General features: G+C 43.6%; 1 protein-coding gene and 1 long non-coding RNA gene across 2 annotated transcripts in view; one reads left to right on the forward strand and one right to left on the reverse strand.

Moving 5' to 3' along the window:
- The window catches only part of zfhx3 (zinc finger homeobox 3), a 1,217,643-nt gene that overhangs the window by 597,567 nt on the left and 603,685 nt on the right, over positions 1-16,391 (reverse strand). The window lies entirely within an intron of this gene.
- Positions 10,668-10,828, forward strand: LOC116982501. The gene is made up of 2 exons (XR_004414476.1): positions 10,668-10,713; positions 10,746-10,828. It is a non-coding gene; the product is annotated as an uncharacterized LOC116982501 (long non-coding RNA).

Consider the following 16,391-nt stretch of genomic DNA (forward strand, 5'->3'; position numbering starts at 1 on the left):
GATATTGACCAAACACAGGCAGGTGGGACTAGTGTAGTTGGGATATGTTGGCCGGTGTGGGTAAGTTGGGCCGAAGGGCCCGTTTCCACACTGTATCACTCTATGACTCTATGACTCCATGGCATATTTTCCAGAAGAATAAACACATCATTACTATTTATTTCTTAGATTAAGATAACAGTAAATACAAGACTTTATAGCAGATTTCAAAGGAAAATATTTTGGGCCAAAAGTGCTAATATACAATGCGTTTCAGCTACTTTAAGTCAATTGGTAGGTAGACAAAAATGCTGGAGAAACTCAGCGGGTGAGGCAGCATTTATGGAGAGAAGGAATAGGTGACGTTTCGGATCGAGACCCTTCTTCAGAAATTGGTGATAAATTAAATTGTTGCCTCGAGATCCTCAAATGAGTAGAACACAAAATGAGTCAACAAGTGTTAACAGGACCATGGGTTTATTTATTTTTCTCGTGCAGAGTTATGGGTACTTCTTTCCAATGAGGCATAATGAGCGATCCCTTAGGATGACATGGTTATAATGTAGATCTTTCACAGGTTATCTCAGTCTGGTGTGTGGCGCTGGTGAGTGTGATGTGCCTCATGTCAATGGGAGGTGACATTCAGTGGTACGGTTGGCCTGGAGAGAGGGCAGCTGTGGGGGAAAACTTCCCCAAGAGAAAACATGACAGGGTAAGCTTCTTGTGAATGGCAGGTGCTTCATTTGTCTCTTTCTCCATCCTCAAGAGTAATGGCTTATTCCGAATGGACAAATTATTCTGTGGATTGACAGACATGCATTGCTGGAGTAACTCAACGGGAGAGGCAGCATCTCTGGAGAGTAGGAATGGGTGGTGTTTTGAATCGAGATATTGCGGTGCTGCTTCTTCCTGCCTACAGGCAGCAATTGAAGGGCGCATTCCCCTGGGGTGAGGACTGTACAGAGCTTGTTGGGGGAGGCAGAGGAACAACTCCAGGACTGTTTAGAGTCTGTAGACTGGGCAATGTTCAGGGACTCGGCAACGGACCTGAATGAATACGCCACAGTCACTACAGACTTCATAAAGAAATGTGTGGAGGACTGCATCCCAACAAAAACCTTCCAAGTGTTTCCTAACCATAAGCCTTGGATGAACCATGAGATCTGCACTCTTCTGAAGTCCAGATCCCAGGTATTCAGGTCTGGAGATACAGAGAAGTCCAGATGGTAAGGCCATCAAAAAGGCCAAAAGGGACTTCTGCTCTAAGCTGGAGGATGAGATGGATATTCGGCAACTGTGGCAGGGCTTAAATGCCATCACCTCTTACAAGGCGAAATCAGAAGGCAGCTCAAATGTCAGCGAAGCATCACTCCCTGATGAGCTCAATGCGTTTTATGCAAGCTTTGATAGGGAGAACACTGATGTGCTTTCCCGAACCCCCATTCGCTGTGATGGTATTTCAGTCACAGTCACAAAGGCCAACGTCAGAAGACCCTTCGGGGGGTGAACCCTCGGAAAGCGTCTGGTCCTGATGGTTTACCCGGGCGTGTTCTAAAAACCTGTGCGGACCAACTGGCTGGAGTTTTTATGGGTATTTTCAACATCACACTACTGAGGTCTGAGTTTCCCACCTGCTTTAAAAGGGCATCAATAATACCAGTGCCCAAGAAGAGCAAGATGACGTGCCTCAACGACTATCGACCAGTGGCACTAACGCCTGTGGTGATGAAGTGCTTTGAGAGGTTGATTATGGCGCATATCAACTCCTACCTCGACAAGAACCTAGACCCACTGCAGTTCGCTTACCGCCACAACAGATCAACGGTGGATGCGATCTCACTGGCTCTCCACTCCGCTCTGGACCACTTGGACAACAAAAACTCATATGTCAGGCTGTTATTCATTGACTACAGTTCGGCATTTAATACAATCATCCCCTCCAAGCTGGTTACCAAGCTCTCAGATCTGGGTCTCTGCGCATCCCTCTGCAATTGGATCCTCGACTTCCTCATCAACAGGCCACAGTCTGTCCGTATTAGTGGAAATGTGTAATCTTCGATAACAATCAGCACGGGAGCACCTCAAGGCTGCGTGCTCATCCCCCTGCTGTACTCACTCTATACTCATGACTGCGTGGCCGGACATACTGCAAACTCCATCATCAAGTTCGCCGACGACACCTCTGTTGTGGGACGTATCACTGATGGTGATGATTCAGAGTATAGAAGTGAGATCGACCAATTGACCAAATAGTGCCAGCACAATAACCTGGCTCTCAACACTAGCAAAACCAAGGTACTGATTGTGGACTTTGAAAGGGGTAGGATAGGGACCCGCAATCCCGTTTATATGGTGGAAAGGGTCATGAACTTCAAATTCCTGGGCGTGCATATTTCCGAAGATCTTTCCTGGTCTCAGCACACTGATGCAATCATAAGGAAGGCACATCAGCGCCTCTACTTCCTGAGAAGATTACGGAGAGTCGGTATGTCAAGGAGGACTCTCTCGAACTTCTACAGGTGCATGGTAGAGAGCATACTGACCGGTTGCATCGTGGCTTGGTTCGGCAACTTGAACGTCCAGGAGCGGAAAAGGCTGCAAAAAGCTGTAACCACTGCCCAGTCTATCATCGGCTCTGACCTCTCTACCATTGAGGGAATCTATCACAGTAGCTGCCTCAAAAAGGCTGCTGACATCATCAGAGACCCACACCATCCTGGCCACACACTCATCTCTCCGCTGCCATCAGGTAGAAGGTACAGGAGCCTGAAATCTGCAACATCCAGGTTCAGGAACAGCTTCTTCTCCACAGCCATCAGGCTATTAAACACAACTTCAAACAAACTCTGAACTATAACAGCCTATTGCACTTTATATACAGTATATATATATATTCTATGGTATATGGACACACTGAAACGTCACCCATTTCTTCTCTCCAGAGCCCGCTGAGCTAGTCCAGCATTTTGTGTCTATCTTCGCAATAAACCAGCATATGAAGTTTCTTGCTACACAAATTATTCTGTGGACTGGCTTTGTGAACACCTGTGGTGGAATCCTGCGACTAAACGTAACAGGTAGCATTGCTGTTCATAACCTGTCCCAGACAAGACATGCTATCACTCCGCAATTGGTTACAGAACAGACATGCATTATTAATATGATTTGTTATGTGGGCAACCATTACCACACACCACTCACTTCTTGATTAAGAAATCAAGGTGAAAGTTTGACAGAGGACATTTGCACACAAACACACAGCATGTTGAATGAAGATTTCCCTCTCCAGGCATTGAACTGTTTAAAAAGAAATGTGTAATCTAGCAGAGAAAGGTACACCAGCCAAAGCATTAAACATTTGTACACCAGAATCCCACAGTGTCACTTCAGGGCTGTTCTTTTAATAAAATGAAGAAACTCTGGAGGGATTGATGCCATGACAAACCAGAAAAAACCCCATACTCAAACAAATAAAGTAATCTAATTCAAAGAAAAATCCACCGGTACGTGATGCAGGCCAAACATTTTTATTGTCATCGGTACGTTCACCGCCAGCCATATAGGGTGACCCCTCTTGAAAGTGAAGGGGAGCCAGTTATTGCTGCAGTTGGTTTGTTTGCCTGCACAGCTGCCTCACAGGGAACGATGAACTATGACCTGCATTTGTGTGCTACTCTGAACCGACTTATCTCATGGAACGGAGATCAATGAATTATTAACAGGACAGTGGTGCCCCCATCTACAGGAAGTGAAAACATGTTGTGTTTGTACCCAAAGTCCTTATCCTACGTATCCCGCCCCCTCACCACCAGTCCCCCCCCCTCGGGTGAAAGTGTCTGCGTTACTTGGCACATGGACCATCTTGATTTAGTCTGAACGCAGTAAGATCACATGGCTGTAAAGTTTACAGCAAGAACTGAATAAGAAACATTTGATAAAAGCTTGCCAGACGCATACCAAAAATAAAAGTTATACAGAGCAGAGGCTGTGTTATGACGGTTCTAAATCTACCATAATCCCCAGAGGAACTTGCCAAATTAAATGCCCCAGTATCCTTCTTCCTTGTGTCAGTTGTTCCTTCCCATGCTTTATAAGGAGCTGTTTCATCAGATGGATCAAGAACGCTGGGCAAAACTTTCCCATGCCACTATCCCTCAGAATATGTTCACAGTGCACTGTTTACAATGGACAGCACTAATGGCAGATTTGTTTTAATTTCCACTGCTTTGTGTTTAAAGTTAACTATCACCCACAGGCAGTCATTTCATGCCTTATTGTCTGGGTGTGTCGGACCCATTCACACGAAGACGTGAACACGCAGATTCACAAAGCATCTTAAATGTTTACTATTCTATAAAGCAGCCCTAAAGAGAGCTACAGTAAGTAGTCTGAACAATGAGAAACAAGGCAGGCAGCGTGCCAGCGTGGGCCTCCTGCCAAGCCACATATCATTAGCCTAGGCTCGCTATAAGCAAGGAAATGAGAAACACATGTTGGGGAGCTGGGGTGAGCCATACGGGACTCCGGGTCACCGACAGTCATCCTAAAGCTTTCCCTTCCTCTGCCTCTGCCCATTGATGTCAAATGTCAATGTGATTGTCTAAAGTTCTCAGGGATTTTTTTTTAAAGTGACTCTTGAGTTATGATTTTCACAGTTATGGGAAAATAACAACCTTGTTCTCTGTTATGCTTTATAAATTCCTCGCCACTCCTTCAAATAACATGTGTAAGTGAGGCTGGAATGCTTGAGAGGGACTTGGATTCTTATGTGAGGCGTTCTGTACTTTTTAAATATAATCAGCTCTGCCTCATCATTAAGTTACACAGTAGGCTCTTTTTCCTCGCGCTATGTTTTGTACAGGCCACAACATGCAGTTTTGCAATGTTTTTCTGTGTGTTAATTTTGGCCTGCCTGAATACAGTCAGCAAAGATGTATCTAATAACAGTGCTTGCTTTATTTCCTTCTAAAGCTGGATTCTATTGACATTTGACCTTTCAAGCATTCCATAGATAGTGCAAGAACATGATAATTACTGACTGGTGGTGAGAAAATCAAACGGAAAGGGCCCAGCTTTCCACTAACTGTTCTAAATATCCCATTAAGCGCGGTGATATAAATCACTGAACATATTTAACAATAACACGGATTTTGCATTGAGCAGTCTTCCCTTCATGTGTGTGTCCATGATCAGCATATTAATAATGTCCTGACCAACAAACATTACTTTGAAGTCTGAGCCATTTTTGGCATGACTAAATCATCACTAGGAATGAGCAAGAAATAAGATTCACCTAGCAAACCATGGAGGGCCTCTGAGTGAAAATGCTATTTGTGTTCCCTCCCCCGCCCCCACCCCTCCTCTCATCATTTTTGTTGTGATCAATTATTTTTTTGAATAAATTCCAGTTCAAAATGAGAAGACAAATTTTAAAATTCAATCTGAAAGAAAAGTGGATTAAGGGCCATATTTCCCCAACCTTCAATGGTCGGAATATCCTGGTAAAGTCAATATTACTTTCGCAAACATTCATTAACACAATAGAAACTTAATTCCCTGTCTATACAGTTCGTGTTCAGTCCTGCCAAGTTGTACTTAAGGCACGGTGTCCATGTTTTTCCTCTCTATCCTCCAAAAAAACAATTCATTATTCAATAAGTAGCTGGTGGGCAGGGACTGAACACCTGTCTATGCTGACACATAGTGTAGTAAGTAAACACCATTTAGCAAAATGTCCTCTCTTGCAGTCATTAAGCGCCAGGCTTCAGATAATTGGTCACACATCATGAAATGGATGCCCTGATGGCAAAGTGTGAAAGATACCAGGCTTCATGAAGAAATTACAAATAGACTATTGTTCTTCCACTTTTGATCATTTCCCCTTCCTCTGTCAAGTTGAAACACAGATAGTACAGTCATTACAAAATTCTGACAAGAATGCTGGGTAAAGCAATGATTTATGATGATTTTGTAACTAAGTGGATAAAGATGACTCTATTTGTCAGGTTGACGTGTTTAGTGCACCATCTAGCCTGAATCAAATTGATTCAGTTAAACACGATAGTCTATGGGGACTGGGTGGTGCAGTGGGTTAGTTTGCAGCATGCTCAGCTCTGGTACTTGGTTTCAAATCCAGCACAGACTCATCGGATACAAGTGCCTTTCCCCTGATGACTTTAGAGGAGCAATGCAAGGTACGTTTGGACAGAACCTGCTTCTTATAAATGATGGCGTGTAGAACAGAGTCTCCAGATCAGCCTGTGTGGGAAATGGAAGGAAAGAGGGTCATTGTTCAACAATTAGCTACCCATGCAGCAAAGAGTGTACATGTTAGGTTAAGTTTGGGGTCAGCTTAGTTAAAAAGGGCTTCTCCTAAAGTCAAACAGTTGTTGACAATCATTGTATTAATGCATTCATGAAGGGCTCCACTTGGGATGGCAGGAGGTAGTGTTTAAGGATACATTCTCACCTATAAGTCACTTACTTTGGAATAGAAAACAAATGGCAGCAAAAATCTGCTCTGCACCAGAATACAATGTGACAGGATTCACAATCTGGAGGTTTGAAATCATGGACTTACCGTCAGACCTAACAAATGGAAGAGGTCTTTGTCAGCAGTGCAGGATGCACAAAATGTTTGCATGACTATTATTTGCATTTGAATAGTGCTTGTCACCTCCTGAGGATTTCACATAAGGTTTCAAATAACTAATAAATCATTTTGAAGTCAAGTTGCTGCTGCTGCTGGCTGTTGAATGTTGAATGTTCTTCGCTGTTTCTATTGTCTCAATAATTTACAGCCCCTGCTCTCAATGCTATCACCGAGTAAACCTCCATCCTTATTCAGACCATCGCTACTGATCAGCAACTCAACTGAACCAGCCATATCCACACTGTGGCATCAAGAGCAGATCAGAAGCTGGACGTTCAGAAATGGTTAATTCACCTGCTGATTTTCCCCCCAAACCTCCTCTGCCAAATGCAATGCCCGAGGCAGCAGTCTGATAAAAAAATACTCCCCACTTGCCTGGCTTGGTGCCACAGGGAACAAATCCACAAAGTGTAACATAATTCAGGACAAAGCACCTGAATAGTCGGCACCTAAGAATTAATTCCAGGTATCACGTTCACATTGCGGCTGCAGTGCGTACAAACTGAGTGACGTTGACTCACCAAGGCTACTTTGACAGCATTTCCCAATTCCACCACCTCAACCACGAAGAAAGACAAAGACAGTTGGCCACACCACCACTTGCTGGTTCCCCTTCACTTCACACACGTTGAGATGCTGGAACACCCCCACCCAACCGCATTGAGAGATTCTTCCCCACATGGAACACAGCAGTTGAAGAGGTGGCTCACCAGCGCCTCCTCAAGGACAATCAGGGATGGACAATAAGTGTTAGCCATGCCAGTGATGCTGGCACCCCACGTATGAACAAGTAATAAAAGCCTTGTGATTGAGCAGGTGCCTGTCAATGTTATACTACGATTGACCACAAGGTGGTGCAGGAAAGTGACCAATGGTGTCTTGATTCTTGGCTACGTTGCCTGATTGGGCTGGTGTGTTGACTTGATTGAATGTCATCGAATGGATAGGTTGAATTCGCAGTCACACTGCATGGAGAATTGAAGATTTCTATTGAGCCAATTTATTTCACCAGGTAATTGGCAGTTACACTATCACATGGTGTCCTCTTAAAACAAAATTAATTGCAGCATGGTTTGTTTTATAATATTAAAACATTTAACCATGAGATATTAAAAAGAAAGCAAGCCATTTGGTTATCTTAGCAATTAAGAGGTCTTCTACTTAAATGCCACATTGGAAATCTGCAAAATTATGAGTCAGGACAAGAAAATTACAATCAGCTAGTTATAAAAGCCCAACTAATGTCTCTTAAAGGAAGGATCTTCCATTACTTCCAGATCGGATCGAACTATGAACCCAATACATGGTTAGCTCCTGTTGCTAAAGGGTCTTTATTGGTCATTGTAATAAAGATGGCCGTATACATTGTCCATCCCTGATTGCAATAGGGTCAATGTCTTATTTGAAAAAATCTCAACAATTTCAGATATCCAGTCGGGCCAGAGACCACATTTGCTGGTCTGGACCAATTGTTTATCACCAAAAAACAAAATTGATATAATATCAAATACAAAAGCCATCATTTCAACCTTTGTGTGACTTGCTTGCAAAGGCAAACCTGCTGTAACGTATACACAAAATGACATGAAAAATACCTATTCCTTAACATTCACTCTCCACCCCACCCCACCCCACAGCAGCAGAGACTCATGTAGCATCTATAGTTCTTTGTGGGCCTCTAGTTGACCAATTGTATAGATACAATACAGATTTAATTCCTTCCCTTGTTCTCACCATCACAGAGAATATTGGTGTCACCAAAAATCTCTTTTCAGATAAGGCAGATTGAAGGACCATCATGAAATGTTAGCTTGATAAATGTGGAATTCACAAAACACTTGGTCGGCTGCATTTGGAGTATTGTGTGCCGTTTTGGTTACCACACAATGGGAAGGATATCATTGAGCTGTAGAAGACTGGAAAGGAGATTCAAACGGATGATGCTTGGATTGGAGTACTTTAGATAATGGGAGCGAACGGCTAGGGTGGGCTTGATATACTGGAGTGACAGATGCTGAAAGGTGATCTGATAGAGGTATCATACAGAGACTCGTACAGTGGGGAAAGAGGCCCTTTTGCCAACTTGTCCATGCTGACCAAATGGTTTAAGCTAGTCCCATTTGCCTGCATTTGGACCATATCCCTCTAAATCTATTCAATCCATGACCTTTCCAAGTGTCTTTGAAATGTTGTTATTGTATCTGCTTCAACTATCTTCTCTGCCACCTCATTCCATATACCCACCATTCTCTGAGTGAAAAAAATTCCCCCTCAGGATCTTATTAATATAATCCTCTCTTACCTTAAACCTATGTCATCTTGTTCTTGATTCCCCTACACTTGGTAAAATAATCTGTTCATTCATCCTATCAATTTCCCTTCATGGATGTATACACCTCTGCAAGATCACCCCTTTAGTCTCTTGCACGCCAAGGAATAAAGTCCTAATTTGCCCATCCTCTCCCTATAGCTCAGACCCTCTAGTCTTTGCAACATCCTCATAAATCTTCTCTCCACTCTTTCCCAAAGATACTAGAGGAGCTTCCTCTAGTATCTTTGCTCTTTCCAGCTTAATGACATTCTTCCTATAATAGAGAGCCCAATACTGAACACAATACTCTAAATGCGGCCTTAGCAACATCTGGAGCAACTTTACTTTAGACTTTAAAGATACTGCGTGGAACCAGGCCCTTCGGCCCACCAAATCTGCATCGACCAGCGATTACACTAGCACTATCCTGCACACTAGGAACAATTTATAATTTTTAGAAGCTAATCACCCTACAAAATTGCACTGATTTGGAGTGTGGGAGAAAATTGGAGCACCGAGAGAAACCCACTCGGTCACAGAGAGAGCGTACAAACTCTGTACAGACTGTTATCAGTGGCTGTAAGGCAGCAACTCTACCGCTGTGCCACTGTGCCATCTATATAAATGCTATATAACATTTTCAGAGGCATTGATAAGCCATAGATAAAATTGTACTCCCATGGTAGAGGTATCAAAGACAAGGTGAATAGTTATATTGTAATAATAACAAGGGTCTGCAAATGCTGGTTATCACCAAAGATATAGCAAACTTATTATGGAATAGTTTTAAGATGAGTTTTAAAGGGGATCTGAGGGGTATGTTTTTTTAAACAGAGAGTTTGATATCCGGACTGCGCTGCCAGAGGAGGTAGTGGAATCAAATACAGTTACTATGAAGAGACATTTAGACAGATACCGAAAAAGGCAAGGCAAAGGATACAGTATTAATGCAGGAAAATTAGTGGCGATGGGCAAAAAGGTCAGTGTGGACGTGATGGGCCGAAGGGCCAGTATCGTTACCATAAAACACAATGACTCTTTGCTGGCGTGAAAACTCCCGTGAAGAACTTAATCCAGTTGTCATGTAAATAGCCCGTGCCTGGACTGTCGCATGTTCAATGCCGGTTTAGAATGCGAGTTGCTGGTTCATGAATACACATGACCACAGGTTTTGCAAGCACGTAATTTTTTCAATATTGGAGATAAAGCCTGAGAAGAAAATTCACCGGAACCAGAAATAGCCGGTATCATTCGGAAGATTGAGTCTGGAAGCTCTCACACCAGATGTATTATGGAGGCAGGGCTGAGAATCATCAACAATTGAGCACAAATTTGAGGCAGAAACCTTTAGGTCCCACTTGGGCGCCTAATCCGCGAGTTCTGGCGAGTTTGCCCTCGACTCATACTCGCAGCATGGTCGACATGAGGTCATAGGAGGTCTTCGTAACTCTCCTTCATGCTCGAGAGTGGTCTCCACGTACTCGAGGCCTCAGCTAGGTTCGGCGTTTTTTTTCAATATGTTAAAAAATGCCAGCGAGTAAAAAAAGGTCGCCATGGAAAAAATCTATACTTTTTTTACTCGTAGGTTTAGTCGTAGCTGGTCATACTAGGTCGGCATGTTAGTCGTAGGTAATCGAGGATAGTCGACGATAGTCGGTGATAATCGTAGATAGTCTTCATCATAGTCGAAGGGAGGTCGAAGGAGATCGAAGGAGGTCGGCATCACTCTCCACTATTCGGTGTCCAATTTTCCCGAAGTTAGTCGAAGCTAGTCGAAGCTGGTCTTCAACATGGTTGAAGGAGGTCGAAGGAGGTCTTCAGCATGTAATTTTTTCAAACAATTCTAAACTCGCCAATTAGGTCGCCCAAGTGGGACAGCCCCTTTAAAATGAGGTGAGTAGGGAAGGAACTGCAGAGGCTGGTTTAAACCGAAGAAAGACACAAAATGCTGGAGTAACTTAGCGGGACAGGCAGCATATCTGGAGAGAAGGAATGGGTGAAGTTTCTGGTCGAGACCCTTCCAAGGGTCTTTAAAGTGAGGTATTGGGCTCGAGGTAATTCACCAAATTTGGATGAGACCATTTGTGGTTAATTGCCAAATAAATTATCTAAACCTCAGCTTCAAAGAAAAAAAATATTTATTTGATAGGAACTTTGTGGAATGTGTCTGACTGTCGCCTTGTAGGAGGGTTTATTTCCTTCTGGCAGCTATTTTGAGAAAAGGTGGGTGTTTCCTGGTGCGTGCATAAATTGCCTTTATTTGACAATTCCTGTCACAGTATTTATGGTGTTGGCAAACCTTAGAGTTTAGAAAGAGGATGGCTCGATGTCCTTTATGTAATTATACAAAATACTGAGATTAGGACCCAGAATTACAGCAGGCTGCAAAATGCCAATAAATGGAGCAAGTTAGTGCCAGAAATTAAAATGTTCTGAAGGAGCTTGGCTGCATGGGAAATAGATTTAATTCCTTCAGTCTCTATCTACTTCAGTGACTTTTGAACAATAACGCTATTGATTGTGGTTCTGTGTTCTGTAATAAAAACAATTAAATACTGGATGTTTCCAGAGCTTGCTTGACAACAAGTGCACGTGCCATCGAAGGTTCATGGTTCACTTGTCTACACAAGTCATCATAACATCCGTGGGATGTACATTGCAGACTGGTGCCTCTATAAGAGTGATCAGTTGCTTTCCACGTTGTTCAATTTTGTTTGATGTGAAACTTGCCATAGAACCCGTCTCTGTAGAGAGACAGCCACAGTAAGAAGCCTTGACACTGAAAGCTTTTCATTATTTAATAGAGCATCCAGCTTGTTAGTTTGAATCAACAATTGCTGTTCGGCATCTCGGAGAGAGGGAGAGGATGCTGAGAAGTAGTGTCAGAGATGCAGGTTGATGAAACTATGGAATTTTGATGCTGTACCTGAATTGGAATAAAGAATTATAGGTGTGATCCTCCCAAAACTGTGACAACATGCAGATGTGCAGGGACCACACGGAGCTGTGTGATTCAGTTGAAACGATACACGCTGGAGTGAGTAACACTGCCTGAGCTGTTAGATTTCCAGGTATATAATTGTCTAGAGACCAGCGACAGTGGAAGAAAGATTTTGCGCCACATATTGTCAAGAGTAAATAAAACAGAGCAGACTAAATGAATCCTTGGAGAATGCATTAGATGCACGACAAAGACATTGCAATACACCAAGGAGCGAAAAAGTTGACAGTTACCGGTTCTTTACGCAGATGCAGGAGCAGGGAAAAAAAAACTTTTGATACTTTCCTGACAGAGCTTTTAGCCAATAATCACCGTTTTGCAGGTTTGAAAGACTCACTCATTAGAGATAGGGTTATTTGTGAAATCCAAGAGACCAACTTGTGGAGGCAGCCACTAAGAGAGACAGAGTTAACTCTGCAAGAGTGTATATGCACTTGCCGAGCTTCTGAGCTATTCGGTACCGACAGAAATGTGGGGTAGACATTGCAGAGGGTGAAAATGACCAAAAGTGAATACTCACGAGATAAATCTACTTCACAACATTAAAGCCTGGACATCTAGTGTTATTTCGATTTGACCTGGGAGTAAAATGTGATGTTCTACTGGAGCCAACCATCAATCTCCTTGTGATGCTGTTAAAACCTATGTCATATTTTTGTCAATGTGCAAGGTGCAGGAGAGTGGCACAGGGGTAGAGTTGCGGCCTTACAGTGCCAAGGATCCAGGTTCGATCCTGACTATGGGTGCTGTCTGTACGGAGTTTATAGGTTTTCTCTGTGATCGCATGGGTTTTCTCTGGGTGCTCCAATTTCCTCCCACATTCCAAAGACGTTAAGGTTTGTAGGTTAATTTGCCTCTATAAATTGCCATTAGCGTGTAGGATAGAACAACTGCGAATGGGTGATCGCTGTTCGGCGTGGACTCAGTGGGCTGAAGGTCCTGTTTCCACCATGTGTCTCTAAGGTAAACTAAACTAGTTAGACTAAAGGGTGTTTGTTTGGATGGATTTCATCATGTAGACATCGATGAGGAGAGACATCTATGTTAGAGAAGACCACCATTTGCAATCTAGACCAAAGATCATGTGCAGAAAAGAAACTTGTAATTCTGTAAAAAGGAACCACCCATTGGAAATACTTCATTCTCATTGAGTCCCAGATGACCTCTGGGCAAAGGTCAGATCTAGAGGAGAAACATATCTGGTGATACCTTATTATTCTTCAAATTGTTCCAAGATAGACCATGTAGAGAATAATCACTCACTGATGGCCTTTTGCAAGTCCAAAGGATATGGCTTTGCCCATCAGTTTTTCGGCTATCATAGGTAACTGTCCTATGGAAAGTTACCTGAATTACCCAGTGATCGAAGTACCGACCCATTATCTGAAGCAGCACCTCAAAGGAAACCATATCTAGCCAAAAGTTGCTTCCAACAACAGGAAGGCTTCTAGAAATAAAAGCAAAAACCAATGTAGGAAAATGGGCAAACTACACGGACAGCACCCAAAGTCAGAATGCAACATGAGTCTCTGGCGCTGTGAGGAGGCAGCAGCTCTACCAACTACACCACGGTGTTGCCTTACCATAGGGTCATGGGTTTGTGCCAAACTGCCTATTTGAGCACACAATCCAGCTGACCCTGTAGTACAAACCCTGAGGAGTGCTGCACTTTCAGAAGTGTTGGCCTAGCCGCATTCTGAGTGTGCTCCAGTTCGTAGTGAAAGATCATATGGAGCACAGGGAGGAAATCTTCTGGCGGTTAATCAACTATTAAAATATCAGTCAAGTGCACCACCAGAAGATGCTGAGAAGTGAGGTAGTTGGATTAGTTACGTACGAGTAGGTCATTAATTAGATTGGGCTTCAGCATGGAAGGACATCTTGTGCTCAGCTCCTCCAGTGAATACCAAGTTTGCTCCCATATATGTTGGCATCTCTCTCTAGGAAAGGCAGGATATTTCTACTGGGTCACTGGGACTGCAGGAGAGTCACGGCTGTTGTAAGTGGAATGCACAAAAGCCATGCCTGTCGTCACACTCAATTACTATGAGCTTTGGGTGTAAGTTTTTAATCAAATTTAAGAATGTAGACCAAATCTGTGATCCAGAAACTTGCACTCCACACAGTCAAATCTGTTGCTTGAAATCACAGAGGGAACGTTAATGGGATTGTGGTGGTGGTCCATGGTGATTTCTGTCATCTCACTGGTTTTTCAAATGTTACCGTTTTGTATAATTTATTGGTTTTCTAGTGTTATTTTCATTAAGTCCAGACCAAATGGACAGTGTGAGTCAGCCTGCTGTAAATCTACCTAGGTTGGTCAATGGGAGGACAACGGTGAGGTGTGGTGCGTTTTGGTTGAGTTTTTAAAAATATCACCAATCAGTATTACTGTTCTAGGTGCGGCAAGGTGGCACAGCAGTAGAGTTTATACCTTACAGCGCTGGATGCCCGGGTTCAATCCTGACTAGGCGTGCTGTCTGTACGGAGTTTGCACGTTCTCCGGGAGCTCCCACACTCCAAAGACATACAAGTTTGTAGGCTAATTGGCTTGATAAAATTGTAAATTGTCGCTAGTGTGTGTAGGATAGCGTTAAGGGCCTGTCGCACTGTACGAGGTAATTCAAGAGCTCTCCTGAGTTTAAAAAAAAATCTAACTCGTGGTAAGCACGTAAGAATGTACGCAGCGGGTACGTCGGAGCTCGGGACGTCTCTTAGCGGCTCGTAACGCTAACGGAAGGCACTCGGGAAATGCGGTAAGCTCGTGAAGACTCGTGAAGATTTTTCAACATGTTGGAAAATGTCCATGAAAGCCCCGAGTACCTACGAGTGGCTATTACCGTAATTCTCTGAGTTCGAATCAGGGGAAACTCGGGAGAACTTGAATTAGCTCGTACAGTGGGACAGCCCCATTAGTGTGCAGTGATTGCTGGTCGGCGCGGACTCGGTGGGATGAATGGCCTATTACCGCGCTGTATCTCTGAACTAACGTAAAGTAAAAAGAAGACTGGCAGGTGATAAATTCCAGCATGAGGACAAACATGGGGCATAATTCACCAAAGGAGCCATTCAATCCTTAAAATTCCCCAAACCACAGTCCGCCTACTGTATAATCTGGGAAATTTAGCTGGCAAGTGATTTGTCTATAAACAACTTACCATTTTCCTCAGAGGCAGAGTAGAGAGTGTTTGGGAATTGAGCAATAACTTTGCAGTTCCCTTTCAATGCTTCCAGGTGCTCAGGTGGGCATGCGGGCTTAATGGCTTCTTAAAACAAAACCTATTGCCTATGCCATCAGTTTGTTTGTTCAATGTAATATTTCCACCATGAGTTTGCAAGCAGAGTGTAGATGAAGAAATTTTGTTGGCTAATTGAGATTCATATCATATGCCTTTCGTCGGAAAGAGTTGTTACTGTATGTGTTTAATGAGACCCAATCCCATTCACCGCTTGATAAAAATGAATTGGGTGAAAATTGCACTCTTCATCCGTTTGTGATTGAACTTTGTAATGGCATGGGAGCTCGATTTGTATAAGGCAGCACTTGTTGACGGCAGCACAAATATCCGTTGAATTGATCAAACCTCTTGCATAATCTATTGAGACAGCATCGCACAAGTATCAACAATAGTGTCATCACCACCCCTTCATCTCCAATCTGCATCGATGTCCCTACTTTGATCAAATTATCCCTATGGGAGTTTTTAAATAATTAGAAGTGAAACTTGATTTGCCTTGAAATTGCCAGTTGGTCCTGTAAAGTGCGTTCTTTAGTATTCTGCAGGTGAACAATACGCATTTGGAAATGTCAAGGATTGAAAGGCAGCGCGTTAAGGTGAGGGGTAAAGTTTCTCTACATCAGATAGTGGTGGGTGCCTACAACATGCAGCCAGAGGAACTGGTGGAGGCAGATATGATAATAGTGTAGCACCACCTGCTGGTGCTCGCAGGTAGTCGAACCCTGCGGTCGGGTGACTCTGGGGAGGGGTTGTGTTTCGCGAGCTTTCTGGGCACTGCCCCTTCAGTCACTCTGGACCACCGTTGTTGTCTGGGTCTGTTTATTGGTTGTGTTGAGATACTTCGTCAGTTTACTTGTTTTGCTAATAAACTCGTTTGAACAATCGACTCTCGTCTCATCCGCCAAATTGGTGACCCCGACGCGTCCATCCGGAGATTGGACGACAACATGCGGGATAATTACCTTCCTGCTGCCGCTCCCAACGCCCATCAAAAAGCAGTCAAACTCAAACTGCCCATGTTTTGGCCCGATCAATCTCAGGTGTGGTTCGCCCACGTTGAGGCACAGTTTCATCTGCACCACATCGTTGCGGACGAGACAAGATACTTCCACGTGGTGGGAGCCCTGCCGCAGGAGTCAGCCTCCCGTCTACTGCCTTATCTTCGGGACCCACCCGCAACCGCTAAGTACGACGGCCTCAAGGCCCTCC

The sequence above is a fragment of the Amblyraja radiata genome, chromosome 17 (genome assembly GCF_010909765.2).
Source record: "Amblyraja radiata isolate CabotCenter1 chromosome 17, sAmbRad1.1.pri, whole genome shotgun sequence".
Lineage (NCBI taxonomy): Eukaryota > Metazoa > Chordata > Chondrichthyes > Rajiformes > Rajidae > Amblyraja > Amblyraja radiata.